At 39.3% G+C, this 23,612-nt stretch overlaps 1 protein-coding gene across 4 annotated transcripts in view; it reads left to right on the top strand.

The window, feature by feature from the left end:
• The window catches only part of sox5 (SRY-box transcription factor 5), a 166,249-nt gene that overhangs the window by 48,944 nt on the left and 93,693 nt on the right, over positions 1-23,612 (top strand). For all 4 annotated transcript variants that reach the window (XM_057324647.1, XM_057324646.1, XM_057324645.1 and 1 more), the window contains one exon: positions 9,729-9,796. The gene's annotated coding sequence lies outside the window, so the exon portion shown is untranslated. The remainder of the gene's footprint in view (positions 1-9,728; positions 9,797-23,612) is intronic.

The following is a 23,612-nucleotide window of genomic DNA, read 5'->3' as shown; positions in this document are numbered from 1 at the left end:
GCTGACACAAATGTGTCTGCGAGAATCACACACACACACACTGACGGACACAGGACAAACCCGGATGCCAACAGACGCAGATGTTGTGTGTGCGTGTTTATTTGTTACGTACATGTTTGTCTGTCCTCTCCACACAGTGTGTGTCCTTTGCCATGGTTGGGTCCCCTCATGTCCTGTCATATTCGGAGACTTTTCCTCACGAGAGCAGACAGAAGGGGCCCAAAAAAGACAAGCAGAACAACACACACAGAAATCCACACATGCTTAACAGCCAGTGGGCATTCACTGTCTGCTGTAATCAATAGATGATACTCTTTTACAAACACAAACATGCATATACTGTAGAACAAGGGGTCCTAGTTTACGGTGACGTTTGCCGGGGCATATAAAGAGTGTGGGTTTACTACAATAAAGTTGTATTTGCACATTTTAGGAAATGCATTAGTTAACATGAACCAGTAATGAACAATACTTCTATAGTATTTGTTCATCTTACTTTATGTTAATAATAATAATAATAATAATAATAATAAGTTTAATTTGTATAGCGCCTTTCCCAAGCTCATGGACACTTCACAATGACAAACAATATAAGCGGTCAATCGATACATAGATGGACAGTAAACATTTGCCACGTCCAGTAATGTATACTAATACCTTTTTTTAATCAAAAGTTGTTACGGTTAACTTTAGGTAATGCACAGTGACTTAACATAAACAGTTGTATTGACATTAAGTAACATAAACAAAGATTAATAAGTGCTTAAAAAACCCTCTTCAACTCAAATTTTTTGTCTAGTGACTTGTTGCATATATTTTAAGTGGCTTTTTTATTTAACTTATTTGTTTTTTCTTTTTTTGTCAGTTTAAGGAAGCCTGTTGTAAAGATTGTTGCTGCATGTGATAAACTTCAACCTGAGCCAGTTGAACCAGTTTAGATGCAACTAGAACAAAATTGTCATTTTTAGTTTAGATTTCTTTTACTTTTTGTTTTACCGTATTATAAATAAATAATACAAGAAAGAGAGATATTGGCCTATAAATGGTTTCTTTGGACATACGTGCCTGGCCCACGGTTAACTTCCGGTCTGTGTTTGTTTATCGGTCCAGCTAGTGGCTAGTAATATAACAATTTATTTTATATTTATTTTTTGTATAATTAATTTATATTAATCTTTTAATTTATATTACATTAAATATATTGTGTATATGTACATTAAATATATGTAATACATTTTCATTGTAATACATTAAATTAGAACTACTTAGCTCTTATTGATTCTTTGCGGGGGTCTACCTTAAGCTAAGATTGGGCCACATAACGTTTATGTTGTTTTCCCTAAAACAGTCTATAGAATGATACATGTATGGTCCATTATTGATCCATTATCCAAATTAATACCATCATGAGATGAGTAAAAAATTATATTTGTAGTACATAATAGTCAGACCCTCTCCAATGTAATGTTATACCTTTCATGTCAGTGCAACCTTCCTGCAGAAATATCCTAGACAAGGTGTTTTTTATGACATTCTGTATACGCATATGATTGTGTGTATCGATGCAAACATACACGCTGTCATTCTGCTCTACAAAAGAATGTTATTATTGACCCCCTCTGGTTTGAGTTGAGAGAGTAATTACATCTCGTGTGCTTTGTTTTAGAGTTGTTTAATTGCAGTGTTTCTGTAAAGGACAGATGTTTTAGGGCCTTTGTCCATTCGTATGTGTGTGTTCTCTGTGTGTGTCAAAGGTTAATTCTGTTAATGATACAGCAAAACTCTGTGACCCTTGTTATCGTGTGCCCTGATGGTCTGACCTTAATGGATCCACATCATGGCATTCAGCAACCAGTATCTCTTTTTGTTTCTCACTGTCTCTCTCTCTCGCTCTGCCTTATTTGTTTCTCTTCGGTTCACTGATGCTGTTGCTCTCAGTGTCATTAATGTGTTCTTTATAAAGAGAGGACAAAAGCAGGGTGATGTTCTCCTTATTATTAACTCACAAACTGAGCACGCCTCTGATCTGAGACCACTAAACACGGTCAAAACATCAGCTTTTAGAGCTCAGTATGAGGCAGAGTCTGAAAATGAATTAGGGTGAATCCCGTAATGATCGGGGCTGCGTGTCCCGAAACCCTCTTGACTCTACGTCATTCTTAAGGTATACCTTAAGAGTGGTAGCGATATATACTTAAGAACGACGTAGCGATAAGAAGGTTTCTGGAAACGCAGCCCAGGCAGTAGGGATATATAAACATATTTCATGAGGCATAATGTACTGATTTGTTTGCATGGCATTTGTTTGAGAACTAGAGAACTTGTTACATGGCTGTTAGGGTGTTCTGTATGGTTTGTTGGTGGTTGTGGCAACAGTTTAAAGAGCCAACCCTCAAGTATATGTGATCTAGTCCTGGGCTCTCCTGTAATGTTTATAGGATCTATAGGATTTATTTGTTTTTGTGGAAACCAATATGAGGTAACCAATAGGAGGACAAGGGCCTTAAAACATTATACATTGGTCTGGAGCATCGGACGAGAGTGGGCGTGCTCAGGGTGGTGTGGCCGTAAGCGGAAGTCGCCCGCCCAAGCTCGTGTTGGAGTCAAGTAGGAACGCCTACGAGCAATTTAATATACAGAGACTAGACGACCTCCAGCAATTGAATCACTGTCGGTACTGTATGAACTAGGTTTTATGGTTAAGCGTGAGCAGGGGTAAATAGTCACGCTTGAATTAGCAAACACAGCTAATAAAGATCTGCTGAACATTTCACTTTCAGTTCACCTGAGCATGTGTAGGTGTATAGAAACATCAGGAAGTACATGGTTTGTTCTGGTGATGGGTCGTCATTTCAGGTTTTTCATCATAAGGAAAACGCTTGCCATGTTTGGTGTATTGTCTGGGTGCATTTCGACTCCTATTCTGAGAAAACGACATTCAAAGTGAACTTATTTATTCATAGGCACCGCGCAAAATGGTATTGATAGACTACTGGAACGCTGCAGGGTAGATTGGCTGTATAACGTTTATTCAGATAGACCTCTTTTGTACGGTATTGAGAGGAGATGAGGAACAGGCTCATTTTATGGAAGTCCATCTAGGAATTGTAGAGAATGCCTGTCGTCTCCCAAGCCGGTGCTTTTTGAACATGGGTGCGACCCTGACCTTACCCTTATCCAAAGCGTTTTTCGGACAGAAGTGCCGTAAATGTCACAAAACACAATCAATTATTAAAAAATGAGCGCGTCTCAGTAAAAGCACATCTGTGTAGAGGGCAGGCGGTACATGCGAATGGTAGCCATCAGCACTGGTGATGTGTGGATGTGTGTGATTGCGTGTGTGTTTGTAACCCTGTGCACTGCATATGAACCTAGTAGCCTGTGTAGTTAATGAGCTGGCCCGTATGTAATGTGATTAAAACAGTGAGATTTGGTGTCATTCTGCCGGTGTGTTGAGGCGTGCTGTGATGAGCTGTATTAATTTAATAAAGCCAGATCATTGGTTGGCTGGACGGGCTTTCCGACGCCCCTTCTTTAACCCTCACATCTGTTCGGCTGCGCTGCTAGGTCTTTCTCTCTGTCCTGACTTGACCACCCTATTCAACCTACAGTGGGAAGTAGGCAGGTATACCGTTGTTAGCCAACTAAGGTCATTTATATATAGAAATCTTAAAGCTACAATAGCAAAACCGACAATTGTAAAGTATGTGGCGAAACCAGAAGCTTAAAGCTAAATCTGCTTAACACCATTTTTGCTGCCATGCAAGCACTCATGCAGAATGCATACCTATGTAAATTCTGGTGTTAGTTTGCATTTATTCCGTTAATAGATTATTTTATCCCAAGTTCATATATAGGGGCAGTCGTGGCCTAATGGTTAGAGAGTCAGACTCGTGACCAGAAGGTCCGGCGGGTAACGACTGAGGTGCCCTTGAGCAAGGAACCTCACCCCTACTTGCTCCCCGGGCGCTGCAGTGATAGCTGCCCACTGCTCCGGGTGTACGTGTGTTCACGACTTGCTGTGCGTGTGTTCACTACTCACATTTCGGGTATGGGTCACCATATCTGACAAATAGGTCACTTTCACACTTTCACTTATATAATATGAAAAGCAACTCAATACACTGCTGGGTTATGTTGGGTTATGTTCAACCCAGCGTTGGGTCAAAAAGGGACAAACCCAGCTGTTGGGTTAAATTAACCTAGAAAAATGTCTGTTTGACCCAACAATAGGTTAAAACAACCCAGCATTTTGGGTTGAAATAACACAGCACAGGTTAGTTTACAACCCAATGGGTGGGTTTGTCCTATTTTGACCCAACACTGGGTTAAATATAACAGCATTTTTAAAAGTGTATATGTACCAAAATTTCAAAAGTTCCCGAATTTCCCAAGACATAAAGTTTGAGCTAATACAAAGATGCAGATGAGATGCTGTAAGAAATTTAAGCATGGTACGTTCATTGCTTCATCAAATAAGGTTCAGAACACAGATCTATATAAATGACTGGCCCGCCATGTTGGTATGCCCAAACGTTCTATTAAATTAATAGGGAGTTATCACATATTAATGATAAAACAGTCCCCGTTTTTATATCTAAAGTCTCACAGTACATTCTTACAACGCAAATGTCTTAAGCATGTAAATGGTTAATTATTTATTAATTATTAGATATAGAGTGAGTTACATTCATTTTCATTACAGTAGCGTACATATCAGTATGTGATATGCTTATTCTGAAATCTAAATACAGTCTGTATACTGTATATTCTTTAAGTCATGAAGCTTTATTTCTAAACATTTATACGTGCCATTACAACAGTGTGAAATACACTCACCTTCTATACATTGATTTCTATACGTCGCTATTCTGCCCAAAATAAACATAAACATTGGAAAAAAACATCAAAAGGAGCAATTAATTTAACGCTCATGTGAACTAAAAACATATCGCGCACTTAATAAGTTGAAAAACTGGTTATTTTAGATTGTAATTTTAACTGTAAGTCAATGGCGCTCTCTTGTCAGTTGGGCATACCAAGATGGCGGCGCGATCGCATCTGGTGGCTTCACCTCCTGTCGTTGGTTTAGCGTTCTAGGCGCAATCCAGTCATTTATATAGATCAGTGGTTCAGAAGAGCGATTTTTATATGATGTACAAAAGTATAAAATGCAGCCCTCTTAAATACAGTTTAAGCCCATTTCATGGACATCAAAGCATAAATGTTTCCCATTGAACTCATACTTTATATTATTTGGCAGTATCTTTGACATTATCATATTGGCTTTCAACCACAAAAAAAGAAACGTGGTGTAATACGGATGCTCCGACTCGCCTCATAACGCTTTAATACGAGACCTGAGCTTGTTTGACATTTCTGGAAATAATCACAGAGAAACTTTCCCAGACAAGGACAGTAAATTTATTTATAAACCAAACCCAGATGGTACATTTAACAGGAGTCATTTACAGTCTTTGTGTGGTGGAATAGAAGTATGAATAATAACCCGCAGGTCATGCGGCTCTCATTCACACAGATTGACAAATCTCACACCTGCATGGTTTTCTTCCTTTTAAAAAAACTGACAAAAATCATGATATTAACACCAATTAGCTGTTTTAACCTTTTGACAGCCTTAAAATTTAAGACACGGTGAAAAACTTTGCTGTAGATCACAGCACATAAATGAACTTTGAGAATCTGCATTAGGGTCTTAATTTGTGTTTTTCAGTGAGCATGTGATTCATTCATGTCAGGGAATGCATGCCCAGTCATATGTCCGGCTGTGTATATGTGTGTGTGTGTTTGTTTGTCAACCCTAGTGTCTTTGAATCTCTGCTTCTCTGTACAGTTTTGTTCTCTAATTCTGCGCACCAGATGACTTTTATTAGTTTTGTGTGACAAAGTCTTTAGAGAGAACGCAGATGGCTGAAATTAGCCTTACAAAAAGTCATTAGAGTAAGTAACAGATGTAAATAGGTTAATCTCTTTGTGTTGCTTACCTCAGAGGCCCAACTCACAATCACATCGAGTCAAGAGGGACACTTCTTATTTTCTTCCTTTTCTCAATTTTCTCACGCTTCATTAACTTTTTTACTTAAATGTGTTGTGTGAAAGCAGTGGTCTTGTCATAACTAATCTTATGTTTATTAACATTTCCTTAAAGTTATAGTTTACCCAAAAATGAAAATTCTGTCATCATTCACTCAAACTCTTGTCATTTCAAGCCTGTATGACTTTCTAACTTCTGCAGAACAAAAAAGAAGATATTTTGATGACTGTCTGTAACCGAACAATGGCGGTACCCATTGACTTCTATTGTATGGACACGAAACCAAAGCAAGTCAATGGGTACCACCGTTGTTCAGTTACCAACATTCTTAAAAATATCTTTTGTGTTCTGCATAAAAAAGAAAGTCATTTAGGTTTGAATTGGCAAAAGGGTGATTAAATGATGACAGAATTTTCATTTTTGGGTGAACTATCCCTTTTCATATGATGTTCAAAAATATTACCAGCAACATTCTGCTACAACTCTGCATTTCAGCATCATTTTAATCATGCTTTAACATAATTAAGGGTTTAAGATTTTACATTGTTCATTTGTAAAACGCACACACACTGTAGTAAAAACCGTTTGCAACTGTTCAAAGTGCATGAATTTTTAATGATCCAAGTATTGTTTAGTATTTTTATAATGTATTCCTTTGACACCACAATAACCCAGAGTTATACACAAAGTGAAAAACCTTTATGAAAATGATAGAAAAGAGAGCCTAAAATCAGACATAATTAAAATGTGTTTTAGATTAGTAATAATGTATTAAACATGTACAGTAGAGTATGCAGCAATAAAAACTTACAGTGGCTTAATGTACTGTATACATGAACACACATTCTGATAAAATGTATACCTTGAATGCACTGTCAAGTCGATAAAAGCATCTGACAAATGCATGAACACATTTATTCAGAGTGATTCACATTATAATCAATCTTGCATTCTTAACCATTCTTACACTCACCTCCTTTCTTCATCTTCCCTATCTGACTTTTTATATGTCTCTTCAACCTTGTGCAAAGACCACGATGCTCAGTTTCACACAGAGTTTTTGGACCTTATAAGTCGGCAGTCCTATGATTTCCCCCTCTCTTCCTATTTTTCATCCATCCTTTGCTAAACAGGCCACAAGACCAGATTTGCTTTGTGGCCTGACATATCCCCATTTTCTATGACTGCATTATATAAGTGTTCTGTCACAGAGATCAGAGAACAAAGGACCCGACTTATCTTGCCTCAGAGGGGAATTCCCCCCGAACAACAATGAGATGTTATTCTTATTCTTGCTCCAATGGAGTCCATCGATATGCCCATCTTTTAGGTTGGTCAACGTTTCCAGTCATTTTTTATAATTGGTTGTGTGTTTGGTATCCTACAAAACCTATTTCAAATAAATTATTTCCTCTCTTACTGCAAATTCTGTTTGTTTTCTAATAAGGAAGGTTAAAATTGTTTGAAGATATCGATCTACTTGTGTGACTTCCCTTATTGCCATGTTTATTGACAGGAAAATCAGGAAATGATGCAGGCTTGACTCAAACCCACACTGTCTGTATAAGCACCAAGCCTCTAATTTCCAAAACAATGTTGTACTTTTGCTGCAATTTATGCATTCTTGCAATTCTATGACTAGAAGCATTTTCGCCCCAAATAAAAGAGTGCTCAAAAAAGCAAAGCTATTGGCACATGCAAGATACTTCAATAAAACCTGTGATACTACAGACCATTTCGACCTGCAATCTTTTAGTTCCGAGTTTTCAGTTCAACATAAGTGCCCTTTGAGCCCCATGTGAATTTAGGTAATGATTGCTGAATGCCGTAGATTATTCATGCTTCACCGTGCCCACTATATACTGCATACGACCTCATATCTACGATGGAATGATCTTGTCATTTTTACCGTCTGATAGGTAGCGGTTATTACTTCTCTATAATTCTAACGAAAGATGACCTAATTGTTATTTTAACTGTGCTTTCCCTTATAAAAACCCAACATATCTTCCCCACGTATCCATTTCGCCGCCCCTTTAAACGCTCACTCATTATGTGTTTACATATCTGCCATATTTCGAGGGGCTATAATGGCAGACATTAAGGTTTTTCTGCGAAGAAGATAATGTGGGAAAAACAAGTCTTCTAGAGACTGAGTGGTTTGTCCACGGAAGGTTTGCATTGGTCGGGCCGCGCATTGTTGTGGAGGTGTTAGTCGCCAGCTCTGACGCCCCACGACTGAATAGGCTCAAGACAGAGGAGGTAAAGAGTGCATTCAGCCCCAGAACTCATTTTGTCTTTTCAGGGTCCATTCTCAGATTAACAGTATAGGCTTCCATCATGAGATGAGGTGGAGAGAAAAGCCACATCACTGAAGACTAGCGCACACAAAAGAGGATTTCAATCAGCATGGCACTCAGGCTGGCTTTATGGGTTGACGGGAGTAAATAAGACCCTGTTCTGACACACACACATGGATGCTTTGACTTAAAAATAAACAAACCTATAACCTTTTACCTGTAGACTCTGAGCATAGCGATGTGTTAAAAAAACACAAATCTAACAAATACACAGTTTTTATGTGTCCGTTCCAAAACCTACCAATAGTCTTATTTTCATAAATTTGGGGTTTGAAATTTGGGTGTTCGTTTCAACTTATTAAACGTTTTCTATCAATCTGTTTCGTCTCAATTCAAATTTGACAATCGTTTTGAACTCTTCTTTCTATTGTCCTATTATACACAAAGCCTGAATTCATCTGTACAAGCATCTCCACCGGTTCTGTGAGTGAAAATGCACCCCCAGAATAAGCACCGGTGGTGGTCCGACACATCTTACACTGAGATGAGCGAACCAGTTACCCCCATTCACACCAATCTTGGTTACGTGACCGAGCCAAAACTGAATGCCGTGTTCATTTGAGGTTAAGAAGTTCAAACGTGTTTCAGAAAGCTTCCCGTTGCGGGCAAACGATGACATCCAAGTTTTCTCTGCGGATTATACACGGCAGCGTGCGAGATTACAAACTTACAATGAATCTCAGTGCATGTAATGAAAGATCCCAATGTTCTCAGACTACACAACCGCGCGTCTCCAGCACACGTCCCTGCATTGTTCCCGAGAAGACATATACAAGCACGTCCTCTAAATCTCATCGGGTTTGATGTTTAAGCGAGGGACAGTGGTCTAAATCTCCCGAAACTACTCGCAAATGACATAGTTTACCAATCCAGTTCTAAGAAGGATGATGTAAGACTTAGCGCTGGGTATGCTGAGGAGAATGAAAGCTTGCCAAAGGCTTTGATAAAGTTTTGAGAATCCTCTTCATTCCGCGTGCTTACACTCATAAACTCTGGACGTGACATTTTAAGTACCATATAATTTACAAATGCAATGGCAAGTTCTGTGAAGGGGATTAAGAGTGTTTTAAGTTGTTTATGGACAGGAACGTCTACACAATGTCCAAACTGAGATTCAGGAGTTCTCCTGGTGCCCCTAAAATGAAAACTTGGAAGAATTATAGTTTCAAGGTAACAAACACTTCAGGAGAACAAAGTTTATTCATTTGACCAGCACACAACCTCTTCAAGCGGTGAAGCACTTGTTCAATCGATTAGTTCGGAGAGCTCGAGTGTATATTCTAATTTAGTTTGTTCTTTTTTGTTTCGTATAGGTTGAAGCAGACGCAAGGACAGAAGCCTTTCACTAGCCAGTAGTGAAAACTTCAGTGAAAACTGACTGGTACGTACGTAATGCAGATATCTTCAAAAGGCCCTCACAAACTTTCAAAGGCATTCGTTTGTTTTATTGCATCTCGTTATTACATATATTATTATTTATCCATAATGCAGCTTAATTGCCTCTTTAACCAATGATTTTCGGTTAATGTAAGAAAGTAATTTGAATGCCAAACTCTTTATTAACAACCATAGACATTCAAGAGTCCACATTCTTCCTTCAGGTTGATCAGTACTTTAATGACCATTTCTTAAACATTTTCATATTCTTATTATCAAATTGATCTATTCCTCAAAATGTGTTGTTAATATAATTCAGGATGATGCGGACGTAGCCTTGAACATCCACTTACTGTATGAGGATCAAAACAAGTGGGTGTAAAGAACTTGTTGCTCCCGAAGTTGCTAAGATAAGTTAGCTTGGAGAATTGCATCATATTTGCAGATTCCACATAGTTTGATTATCTGATAATGAGTTCAATTTCATATATTTGAAGTCCGTCTCAGCCATCCAAATACATTTCGGAGGGATTGCTGAAAGCTCTGCATGATGTAATACACATAGACCACCATATGCTCCACGACCCCCGTGTACACGCTACACCTAAACAACTCCATTAGAACCTTCAGAGGGCTGTTTGTGTGTGTGCATGCATTGGGATAACATCTTGGAGAGGGTTGTTTGTCTGATCATCTGTGTTTGTGGGTGGACGGAGCTGTTGGTGGCCATCTTTACCATGCATGTGTGCCATACATGTCTTGAGTGTGTGTGGAAACGCATCACAGACGGGCTCCAACGTGTCAGAAAGGACTGTCTCTCGCAGCTTGTAGTCATGTTTCATGGAGCCTATGAGACACAGTTGGCGGTATGTGAGAGTTTGGTCTATTTCTGTCTTTCTGACTGTGGCACTGCGCACGAGTCTGCGTACGGCTACCCACTGCAGTGGGAGACCACCGTCCTGTGCCCCCTCACTGCAAGATCCACAATTCCTGCGCCTTTATCTCCAACCAACCGTCTTTCTGTCTGTATCTGCTTCCTGCCTCCCTGTACTTCTCTCTGTGGGCATCCATGTAAAGCACATGGGGTTTTGGCAGGCCATGAACACATTTATTAGTGTGGAATTTGCCTTTTATCTGCACCATAGATAGTTGAGTGATTGATCTTGTGTTTTGTTTGTAGATGAGTGATACTGAGATGTTGACGTAATGTGCTCTGATCTAGAAATAACGGCACTGTTGGACTTTGCATCATGGTTTGTTGAAACAAACTGCAAACTTAAATAGTGCTAGTTTGACTCTTAATACCAGTTATAGACAGAGTAGCTGTCTAAATAAAACAATGAGACCGATTTCAAAACCACACTGATGTTAAATCCCAATTCAGCCACGTTTAAACTTGAGTAAGGCAACGTTTCAAACCTGTATTTTAAAAGAGGTTTTTAGGAGGGTTCGCACTGTTTTCCCCACAGGGCGAAGTCTGAATATTTGGGCCAAAGGTATACAGTGCAAAAAATGAAAGTAACAGCGAGTTGTTTAGCAACCAGACAAATATTATAAAGTGCACTAATATTTGCCTTATTAAATATTGATGCACTTCGTACAGTTGCAGAAACTTTAGCATGTTTGGGTGTTTTGTTTCAGTATCTTAAGGAAAGACAATTAAAAGTGTTAGGCTGTGATAAATGATTTCATTCTTTGTATTTATTTATTACGACTTAAAGGGATAGTTCACCCAAGAATAATTATTTTATCATTTACTCACCTTTGTGTAATTCCGAACCTGTTTGACTTTCTTCTGCAGGACACAAAAGAAGATATTTTGAACAACACTGGACCCCATTGACTTCTATTGTATGACACAAAACCACAGAGACATTTCTCAAAATATCCTCTTTTGTATTTCACCGAAGAAAGTGTCCTATACAGGTTTTGAATGACATGATGGTGAATAAATGATGACAACGTGGTTATTTTATTTTGCATTTTATTTCTCTGTGTCCGATACAGTTATGTAAAGTTACATCATGCACATGGTCCAATTTGCAAATACAAACATTTACCCAGGGTTTGAAAGTGTACAGTACAAAATCTTCAAACCTGGCAACCCTAAATTAATTACAAAGCCAGTATTAAGTATAAACAGTGTGAAACATGAGACAGTTCAAATCTGGATGGCTTTCATTTAGGGTCGACAATGATCCTGTATTAATTTCATGTGTGACAGCCCATGTTCTCCAGGGATTGAGCTATTCATTAATGTTCTCTGTATAGAGGACATATTATTTTACTGAATGACACCAAACATGTCACAGTCCTCGTATATACTAACAAGAATATATGAGTTTACTGTGATTTTTTTATGATATGATTCTTGTGCTCTACACATCACAGTAAAATAATCATTTGAAAACATCCTAATGCAAAAACTTAAGATAATTTATAGGAGGATATATGCACAATATACAGTATGGATTAATTTGCATTATTCAATATAGATTATTTAATATTTATATTGTCCAATTTTTTATATCTAAAATGTTTTTAAAATATACTTCATAGAGGACCAAAAGTGATATAAAGTGTTGCAAGCTCAATTCAAACTTGCGTTGCCCACTTGAGCACCAGGGCTAATTGCTAAGCCAAAGCTCATACAGTCATATTTTTTCCAGACAGGGATCAGGAAGTTTTCTTTTTCCCTTACTTGTTTGTGTGTTTCTCCCCTCTTCATGTATTCCCACCTGTACTTCCTCCTAAGGCCAACAGCAGCAGAACCTAATTGGCCGTGCGCTCGACATCGCCTGTTGTGATCATATAAATTTATTGGTGCTTAGAAGGCACACGCTATTAAAACATTACAATAGACATTAGCGCGGGCCCGAGCAGCCTGCTTGGCCTAACGAACATATGCTTCCCTACCAATGCCTAAACTCTTATTTATGGATTTAATTTAATGTGCGGGAAGAATTCTAAATTAAATTTGGTGTGTGCCTCTGGAGAGTGTCGGTGTATAATAACATGGTAATTTTTACACATCTTTATGAGAAATGAGAAAATTAATTCTTTCTGACAAGCTGTAATTACTGGCCTTGGACCAGTCGCAGCTGAACAGTTTGAGCTCGGCTAGTCTGCCAATGAAATGAAGAAGAGGGGAATAGATAAGGGGGACAGACACAAGTAAAGACGCGTGCACACACACGTGAACACAAAGACGCGCAATTACATACACCCACAAACACGCACCCCCACACACCTACGTACAAACATACATCAACACTCAATGCGTACATAGGCGGTGTGTTAGTATGGTATGCGGTATCATGTATGCCCACCCAAACTTACGGACATCTACGCATGTAATTGAGCAAAAACACGTGCTTGCTGGATGCCATAAAACAGTTTTGCCCAACTGGTTTTGCTACACGACCCGATTTATCATTGGGCATCAGGTGGCAACCCAAGACCATGCCTAATATGTACAATGGTAACAAAAGCATCCTTAAAGAGACCAAAACTTTAAATTCTATCATTATTTACTCACCCTCATGTCATTCCATACCTCTATGGTTTTCTTTCTTTTGCAGAACACAAAAGAAAAATGTGTGTTCCACAGAAGAAAAAGTCATACAGGGTTTGAATGACATAGCATTTAGCATTATTTTCTCCCACTGTGACCCTCGGAGAACCAACCTGCAACCAATTTTTGGGTCCCGGCCCACCCGTTGAGAACTACTGCAATAAACGCTTGCTTATGGCGCATTTAGGCCTCCTTTAGTACTGTTTTTGTCTCATAACATACTTCTGAAGGTAAATAAGCCCAGGATCAGCCAAATTGGTCTCCTCCAGGGCGTCATGTGATTGGTGGAAGGCTTAGGGAGGTCCTAGCCGGTAGGGGGTCCTGTTGTCCTGTCTGATGTCATCAACATGAATCGCTAGCAGGTCTTCCTCTTCCAAGGTCATCTGCCATTTAGTATTCTTATATAGTAAACTTGACCACGCAACCGATTCTCATAGTTAAACAATGATCGCACACACAATTGAGAGCATCTGTTTATTTCGCAGCTTTTGTTTCTGCAAGTTCCATGTAGTTTTGAAGCTAAGAGCAATGCTTGTGTTTTGGCGGCGTCGATAGGTGTATGTGCCCGGCGCTTGCTGACGGTGCTTTATCATCTAGTTTATTTATTCATTCTTGTTCCATTTTGTCATGCACTGTTAAATGTTTAATCCTCCCATCCCTGTGTTTGGGGACCGTCAGGGGAATGCCATCCTAGTGGTCACCAGGGTAAATAATGAATGAGTGTGTGTGTGCGCTTGAGGTTGCGCAGTGATGAAATGCAGGTGTCAGTCTATACGATGTCTGTTTTCGTGACAGTCTCTCTCGCTCTCGGTCTCAGTCTCACACACTTTAAAACACTAGGTCGGAGTCTATTAACTCTTCTGAAGGGTGTGCTGTCACAGCGTGTTAGCTGATGGCTCCATTGTCTTTGACTCTCGGTGACTTTATTCACTCTCAGATAACAGGTTGAGCTCTCGTAAGCACTCAGAGCAACTGCGACCGTCCTTTTTCTGTACGTAGATGGCTGAGATAAAACATTTATGCTCCTGAAGTATGTTCTGGCGTCATATTTTTGGTCATAGAATGTACGTATATATTGAAGGAGGGAGCTGGATATGGAGATCAGGGTTGGCTGGTTCGACTTGGCACAATTGCCAACCACAAAGCAACCGTGTATCGGTTGGCCAGATAAGTCATTAAAACCTTCACAAAACCACACCGACAAGCTTCACTTCACTGACGCCCTCTTGTTTCCAAGAATCTGAGCATGCACACCAAACTCCTAATCAAACCACTCCCTTTATGCAAATCAGGCCCTTGTTAACCCCAATCAGAAAGGTCGCTGGATGCAGCTTTCAGCATCCCTCAATGCGGCGTCTCCGCCACTGCCGTAGCCTCATGGGTAATTACAAAGCCGCCCGGCCGGTCTGTCTGACAGCGGCGAGCCGCTATGCTCACGACCCCGCCGTGACCTCTGAGAGTGTAGGTAATCACCTGTGTGTCCTGAGCTTAGATCTCTATTAGCGTAGCAGCACAGTTCAGCTCCACAGAGGAGGACCAACACGCCCCCCATTCATCTCACCGCAGCGGGGTCAGCTCACCTATGAGATGGAGGCTGCTCTGCCTGGTAAGCACATGGCCCAGTGCATCATGGGATTGCATTTCAACTTGATGTGGTGTGATGGATGCTGTCATGCTGACTAACAGGTCTTTGGGTGTATTTTTTTTCTTCTCGATGCGATGGATGAGGTCGTAAAAAGGATCATTGCAAAGCTAACTTTGCGCAGACGTATACAATTAGAGTTCAAGGATATATTTAATATACTGTATATATAAATATTATATATGTTTAATTTAGGATGTGCACATACTGAAAAAGCTCAATTCACATCAAATTCATATACAAAGGAAGAAAATTCTATAAATAAAATTAAATTCTATTATTCTAAAATAATAAATTATCAAATTAAGTATAATTCATTATCTGTGATGTAGCGCAAAGGCTGTTGCCTATTTTTTTAAGGACCCTTTTAAAAATGCTCTTATGTGCCCAACTTCCTATATCATAAATATATATATATCATAAATCTTTACTCCAAATATTTTCTACATTAAATATTTATTATAAAGAAAAATGAATATTTCTCTTTTTTCCTCTGACCTAATGTATATTGTGCTATAAAATACAGCCACCTGCACTACCTGTAAAGCTCACAAATCATTGTCTGTTTTTCTTTCTACATTAGTTGCATTTCTACTCCCTTGGTTCAGACCTTGAAAGTGAATTTCTACAGTACGAAAAGACTGTGGGTAAATAGGCAACAAATAATCAGGCTTCCTGTTACATACGTGATCTAATTAGAACTATAATGAGATCACATGATGTGCCTGTCCAGATGTAGACATTCATGCAAAGCCAAGACAGTTTGACATGGGGCGCGCATTGGTATGCAGAATGGCTGCCCCGGCCCTAATATATTCATGGACATAATCCCTCTATTGGTCCAGCTGCATGCATATGCATGTTTTGTTTGGACCTTGTGTCCAAGAGGGCAGCTAATATGCTCCAAATGAAGAGCAGCACTCCATCAGAACAGATTATCATCAGGTGCAGAAAGAAGTCATGTACGGGGCGCAATCGGGATGGGTTGAATTCCCAGGGAAAAGACGATTGGTTTGATGTCAGTCTTTAACCCAGAAGGCTTTCTAGTCTTGTCTGCACAGGTAAATTAAGATGCAACACAAGAAAAATAAGACCCTAACAGAATTAGATCAGATTGGTGATTTGAGCGAAAAAAATGATGGTGTCATTGTTGTCTTTTCAACCATTCAGGAGTTGTACTTGTGTGACTGGAAGCAAACAAATATGGCCGCCAAGTAACCTGACTTGCCTTTGTTGATTATAATTTCATATTTGTATCATTTATCCGGTTCTAATGTTTTGTAACAGTTTTACATCCCTAAACAGTTAAAAAACGAAAAACCCTAAAAACGCTTCCTTCCCACATGGATTTTGATCCCATGCCCTTTAGCAGAACTCTAAGCACCCTGTCAGGTTGGAACAGAAGGAGAGAAAGACAAAGCCCATTGGCGGGGAGTAGGTGGGAGCGTTCAGGAGTCCTGCTTCTATTGTTGGCACGTAAGATGGAAAGACGAAAGCTTTTTGCGAGGAGAGACACGTTTGATAGAGTTGTGAGACGTCTGTGAATACACGCTGAAGGGCAGCCATTGTCTCTAGGTGACCTCAATTTGGTACTGTATAGTTCTTTTGCCACACTGTCTGCGGCCACAAAGCCACTATTCTCCCATCCGTGCCTCGAGAAAGAGGGATTAGGCAAATAAAGCAACTGCGTGTCTAGATTTCTAACTATCAGACCACATAACAATGGGAAGAATGAGCACTGGGGAATGTGCAGTAAAAGCTAAAGCGTTTCGAAGAACTTTGCTTTTCGTTTTTATTGTTACGTGTTGAAATACGTTTGGTTGGATGGAGAAAGAGATGATGGAAGCTTGTTTGGAATGTGGGGTATTTTGGGACAAGCGGGAGGGGGGAAGGAGGGGAGTGGTCCGAGCGCAGCTGCATTTCCTGTTTATACTTGAGACGCTTCGTCAAGAACAGGAGATGCATTCATCTCTTTTTTTCTCTCTTTCGGTCTCTTTACCTCTAGTTGCCTACTTCATTCTCCCATCTGGACTTCGACACAGTTATCATTATCAATCCAGTGCTTACATTTTTGCTGTGCTCTCTCTCTCTCGCTGAGTTGACTGTGCTCTTTGAATGTAATGGGGCAGTTTTCAGACACCCATTCATGTGCAATTCTGGGGGTGCAACCCACCTCCGCTGACAAAAGGGGGCTGTCAAATCCCACCAAAATGTCTATTTTTTCCAGCTTTCCGACATAAATCTGGCTTTTAATCAGGGCTATATTCACATTAATAGGGAGTGTTTTTTTACTATATTCTCTTACTTTATATTTTTCTCTGAGCTCCTAAAACTTATAATATAGAGACCACTTCCGTTCCAGTTAATTCTCTTTCATTATTATTGCATTTTTCTCAAATATTTTGCATTAACAATGTAAACTCATTTACCTGTAACAGTTGCTTTAAACATGCATACAAATGCCGATCTGTAGAACTTACTCTTCTGTGTGTTGAAGCAAGCATCAAAATAACCCACCTGACAAGACATTACTAAGTGGTGAACTTTCATTTACCTCCATCAGTGCTATAGAAAAGAATCTTGAGTCTTACCATCACATCTGAGTTCATACATCAAACGTGGACTTTGTGCTTTTTCTCCGTTTCTTTCATCGAGTCGACTCTTTACCCCATCAGGTGCCGTTTCCTCCGCCCGGCCAGACTCGATTCTGCCCTCACGTGACCCTCATTGTCCTCTGATGGCAGACACCGAGTAGGGACTTGAGCCGACCTGCCTCTTTCTATTGTACGCCGTCTGAAATATCCAGAGAAGCGAAGCAACAAACGCTGGGTGTCACTCAATGTTGCTCAAACTTTTCCATTAGCAACTCTGTGAAAGTCACACTATTCAAACACAGGCTTTAGAAATGATGCCCAATGTGCTGAATGACCTTCTGGAGTCTCTCAAAGAAATGTGTAAACAGAGCCATTGTGAAGGAGGTATGAACTTTAAGAGCCCTGGAGTTATATACTGCTCAAAAAATATTATTTAGCTCCCATAAGAGTCCTTTGATAGTGAATAGATTGAAATCAGTTTGTCCTTTCGCCTATCTTTTGAATAAAACATTTTCTGAGTTCACCTTCTTTCAATAATTATTCACTGTGTTTGAAAGACTAATGCAAGCAGGACACACGCATACATTATTTTTAACAATAATAATGGCATTATTCACTAAAAACAGGCCCAGTATTGTGTTGGAACAGTAAAAGGAGAACTTCTCCTTGCTTTACTTCACCTCTCTGTCATTTTGTCCTCGCAGAGTTTTGGATATAATGAAGACGGAAGATGAAACAACAAGACGATTATTTTTGCTCGCAGATTAAAGCTCCATCCATCATGCTTAATAGCCTCTTTAAGATCGGCCCACATTCAAACTCACGCTGTTTATTCTTCAAGGTTAAATTTGCTTTGTTCCCCATTATATTGGAGTGAAATCAACCACAACCAGGTTAAAATGAAAAGAAAGCCGGATGCAGCGCCGAGACTGCGAAACTCATAACGACAGGCCTGGTGAAATCCTCCGGTGACCCCGCTCCTAATGTACAGTATACATTACCGAGAGGTGACGCGAACCGCGGATCTTGTTGGCAGCTCACAGGTGTTCGTCTGTTTCGTTTCTTGTTTTCCACCTCGCTCTTGTTGCAGACGCGTGCGCAGGCACACATGTCCGCAGACGCGTACAGCTGGTTCGTTGTTGTCTCGGGTCTAAAAAACAAAGCTTTAGCAGATGGTTGTTTTAGTGCCAAACCAAAGACGATCTACAGTTCCATCACCATGGTCACACACACACATTTAATCACACGCTTACTTCTGTCTCATTGTAATGCTTGTCAAGAATACGATGCCCGCAGATAGTGTCGTACCTGCTGCTGTATTGAGAGAGGTGATGCTCTTTAAGGAATAGGTCATCCAAAAATTGATCGTCAGATTCTCTGCAGGTTCTCTGCAGTTGTTTAAAGTGAAAATCAAACTTTTATTCTATTTTGGAACACATTGCTTTTCATTATATGGGCTTTTTTATTGACTTTCCATGCTTCTATTATTATTATTATTATACTAATTTATAATACGCATAATCAGATAAATAGTATATAAATAAATAAATATTATATTATTATTATATTATACATATAATATTTGTATAATTGTTTTTGTTATTGTTATTATTAGAACATGTTTATTTCCAGGTAGACACACCATAGACTTCAAATCTAAATTATAATTACCACAGACCACTGCAAAGATCCATGTTTCTGGGAAGACCAGGGACCATTTTTGTGTTTACTGCGTGGATAGTATTGAGTCCAGTAAAGACGCTGTCTTGACTTTTATCATCCCATACTCATATTTATATGTCGACCACATTAGTCGATGGAAATCTATTTTAAGTCTAATAAGCCCTATTTAACATTGTAAAAAGTATATACTGTATTTGCTCCTCAACAAACTGTGTGTCAATGATGTGTTGTGATGCATCCATATTTTTGTGTCAGCTATACCGTGGCAGCTCTTCACCATGGCAGCAGAGGAAGTGGATGCTTCGCTGCGGTCATTTGGCTTGAAAATTTGATCTCCACACCAAGATCACAGTGAAGATGTCACAAATCAAATTACTCTCATTGCCGAACTGGGCCTGTGAACAGACACGTACGTGCATGCAAACATATGGGTGTGAAATGCCAGTCTATTACAGTATGTTTAACGTAATGATAGTTTAACTGTAAGCAGTTCCTTGACTACTTATTATTTTTTATTTTACGCCTGCATTTCGATGAGTAATCTTATGTAATTGGTTAAAATTATAACACTTATAAGAGCAGTTTGAACCCAGTTAACACGTTAGGAGTATTAAGGGTATTAGGGTATTTTCTACCTGTGGTAATAGATGGTACAAAACTGAGTTAAAGTTTAAAACACACTACACAATTTTACATTTGAAACCATTTTTAAATAGTAGGCATCATACACTTACTTACTTTGTAAATGGCTACAGAAAATAAATGTTTGCCCACAACAAACAATATAGAATCACACCCAACCCAACTGTCCAGTAAGTTGTAATACATAAAAACGCACCATCATTTTCTCATTCCTACTTGAGCGCTGTCATTTCGCACCCTCTATTTTCATTGGCTGGTCAGTGTATGACTTTAAATTTCCTCTAAAGACGTCTCACAACATCAGACATGTTTACTAACCACCTGTGCCCATGGTACACCTCACAGTTGTTTTAAAGTAATATATCAACTGAGATTCTGAACTGAGAAATGCAAATCAGGACTAAATTTAGAACAAAAGTCATGCAATGAAATTCAGCTTTAAGAATGGCACCCAGAGTGTGAAATAACCACTGGTCAATATATACTGTAGCCGTTCACTCCAGAGGTTACCAACGTTTGGGGACCGGATCTGCCGTCTCCATGGTAACGGTGTGGCACTGAGGGGATCGAAGGCTGAAGTTCAACTGTATTGATCTCGTGTTGTTCCCCCTGTGCACAGTCACTCTAACAAATGAAGAACGCAAGAGGAAAAGTGAAAGTGACTGAGTGGTTGAGTCTTCCATTTATTTTTGGTGGCACACACATACTTGAGTAAGGACTGTACAGTGTACACTACTGTACATGTAGTTTGAAAATAGTATTGTATGTCAGTATAGTATTTTAATGAATAATTGTTATTTAGTTTATATTAAAAGTTTTCAAATAAAGTTTAGATTAAAATATACACATACAGAAGTTCAGTATGTTGTAGACAAAAAGTCTCGGACCACTTCTTAGAATCATTTGCTGATTTAATAACAATGTTTTTATTTTTACTTTTTAAATTAAATTATCAGTTTGAGGCAAAGTTAAATCGACAAATAAACATTATTTGCAGACTTTTTAAGAATGTGATATGTCGTACTGTATTGCTTCAATAACAGAATGCGCTTGAGCCAGCAAAATCTGATGATCCATGATGTTCCCCAGCAAGATTTGAGGTCTTGTGTGCTTCAGTATTTTGCACAAAATAATTCACATTGTTTGTTAATTAGTCTCCTGGAGACGCTGCAAAATCTTAATTCATTTGCTTCATGTCAAAACGTTTCTTTGTCTAAAGCAATGGTTCTCAAACTTTTCAGTTCAAGTACCACCCAATGACCGCCATAGAAAATCATATGAATAAACATTCAAATTAATAGAAGAGCTGTGAATCTTTATCTTTACACCTGGTCCTCCAATTCTAATGTATTCTAAATAATACAAACACTTTTATTTACTAGCTGTTTTCAAACTAAAGAACATGTTTTTTCCATGTTTTTCAAGTTAGTAATGTAATAGTGGCCACAAAACACTTTTCCGTAGTGCACTGTAAACAGGGCTCTGTAAATGACTTCTGGGGGATTTATTAACTTTCTGGGGACTTGCAGAAAGACTACAAACCTATATTAAAGACAAACAATGTCTAAAGAATATTTAACAAACACGATAAATAAATATATACGTGTATTTAAACATCAAGACAACAACTGTAAAAGCAGATACTCACACTTTACTGCAGCGGTTCTTGTCAAAGCGCGCGTTAAAACTAAATCGCAACACGCGCTTCATTGAATTAGCGCTTTACAGCATTAACAATAGTTTTACACAGAGGTTCAATTGCAGAAATACATAAGAAGCTTAATTTACACGCAGCTCATCGGAAGAGAGAGAGTGAGGGACTCGCAAGCATCTGTCTGCTTCCGCTCTGTGTTTGAGCTGCCTGTCATGCGCCTGAGTTACATCGACCAATGATAAATAAACAATAATTCACAACTATATTAAAATTCCACATAGGCTGAGATGTATTCCGTATTTATCTGTCACGTAGTAAACATTTGAAATTGTATTTTAAACACTTTATGTAAATTAAAATATAGAGTTTTAAATTTTCTGTACCACAGTTTGAGAACCACTGGTCTAAAGTATTTAAGAATTTTCAACGCTTCTTTATTTCTAGGATTCATTATTGACTTTTGTAGCGCACTGTAATTCGAAGAACCCCGCAAGCATCGCACAGTTTGATTAACAGGTTAAAGTTCTCACTGTCTCTCCATCACTCTACTTTCTCCATGCCCCCGCCCACCTCCCACCCTGCCTCTCTCCATTTTTCTCGCCTTTCTTCGCGATCTTCTATTTGTATCTATTTGACGATTTCATATCTGGAGGCAATCTCCTGAGAAGAAAGCCTTCCACACATGTATACCAAACGCCTGTAATTGCATTGAGTGTTACCCTGAATGAAATGGATAGAAACCTTGACCAGGTGTCGCCCCCGTTGAAGAATCCAGTTGCCTGCTAACGCACGAGCGTTTCAGAGTTCAACGCAGTTATTCGCAACACAAACCGAGACAAATTGGCTCAATGCATTTTGTAAAGTTGACAAATCAACATCGGCGTTCATAGCAGACTTGCCGCCTTCGCCACGTCGCTTGCTTTTTAACAATGCTAGGCTAACCGTAATCGATACTGGTTTCTTTTGAGAGCCAGACCAGGGAGATGGAGCGAGCGGGGCGCACACATGGCCGCTGTAATCTTCCTTGTGTTTTCTGACATCTTTTAAAAAAACTTTTTATTGCTTTTCTTTTTCACTGCCTGCTTGAATCATGGCTAGTTGTCTTTTCAAAGCGGTTCCAAGGACCGTTAAAAACATTTATGGGTTGTTAGTTAGTTTTGAACTGCTGATGGTGGAAGTGTCCAGCGTTTGAAAGGCAGAGACGGACATTGGCGGCAGTCCCCCCCTCGCTTTAGCGCAGGGGAGACAGTCTTTATAATTGTAGTGTTCAGGAAGCCCATCATTAGCACTCGGAGCCACACATGGCCACCAGATGTGTTACTGGCCGTAGAAGAGTGCCACGTTTCTCTCTCTGTGTCATATTCTGTGTGTGTCTCTCGCATGCCTCCCCCATCATCTTCTAACTTAATAATCTTTCTTTTGTTTCCATGCAGACTATTGTTCATTAAGATGGCCCCTGCCTTGTAAGAGAAGTGACTGGGTGCTGAATAGCATTCTTTGTAACAAAGACACAGAGAGGAGAGAGAGAAAGAGGGTAAGGGATGGAGGGGGCATCTGGGGAGATTTTGTGTGTCCCTCTGGTATTTTTATGGCTTGTTTGTGCAGTCTGAGAATTGGACATTGTAGTGTGGGAGAGAGGCACTGTGCGCCTTTCAATTTTTTTTGACACATTTTGATGTATATTTACATTTACTGTATGCATCTGTATGACACTTTATCTGGAGAGACTTGTAATGATATATTTTAATAGTACTTTTAGTATTTTTAATACTGTGAACCTCTCATACTTTTAAGAATTAAGTGGTTAGTCGATCGTGATGATTTCTTATTGGAACAGTTGTAAACACGACAGCTTACTTCTTAGATCAGACGGCTTCGTGTTGTTTCCAGGCTGACCGTCAAAGAACGTGACACGCACGTCTCCCTGAAATCCTGTGAAATTCAACCAATCAGATGACGACTTCGAATATGCTGAAGTGTTTCCTTATGCATCAGACGTTTAGCCAATGGTCCGTGGGCGTGACGTCTTAG

The sequence above is a fragment of the Triplophysa rosa genome, linkage group LG24, assembly GCF_024868665.1.
Source record: "Triplophysa rosa linkage group LG24, Trosa_1v2, whole genome shotgun sequence".
NCBI classification, from domain to species: domain Eukaryota; kingdom Metazoa; phylum Chordata; class Actinopteri; order Cypriniformes; family Nemacheilidae; genus Triplophysa; species Triplophysa rosa.
This window is presented reverse-complemented; position numbering and strand designations above follow the sequence as displayed.